Here is a 206-nt window from a genome sequence, read left to right as displayed (position 1 = left end):
CCTGCCCCGGGCTCGCTGCCCCATCCTGGGCACAGGCTGGGGTGTCCCCACGCCTGCCATGGCTCATGCCCCCTCACCACCACGGCGGGTGATGGGCAGCGACAGCAGAAGGTCCCCAGGGAAGCCCAGCACTGCCATGGCACAGGGGCTGAACCTGGGGCCGGCTCTCCCCGGGGCACCGGCGGGGGGGGGGGGGGTTGGGGTGT

This window comes from Merops nubicus, unplaced genomic scaffold (genome assembly GCF_000691845.1).
Source record: "Merops nubicus isolate BGI_N331 unplaced genomic scaffold, ASM69184v1 scaffold30481, whole genome shotgun sequence".
Classification (NCBI taxonomy): domain Eukaryota; kingdom Metazoa; phylum Chordata; class Aves; order Coraciiformes; family Meropidae; genus Merops; species Merops nubicus.
The sequence above is the reverse complement of the archived record's forward strand: the minus strand, read 5'-3'. Positions refer to the sequence as shown.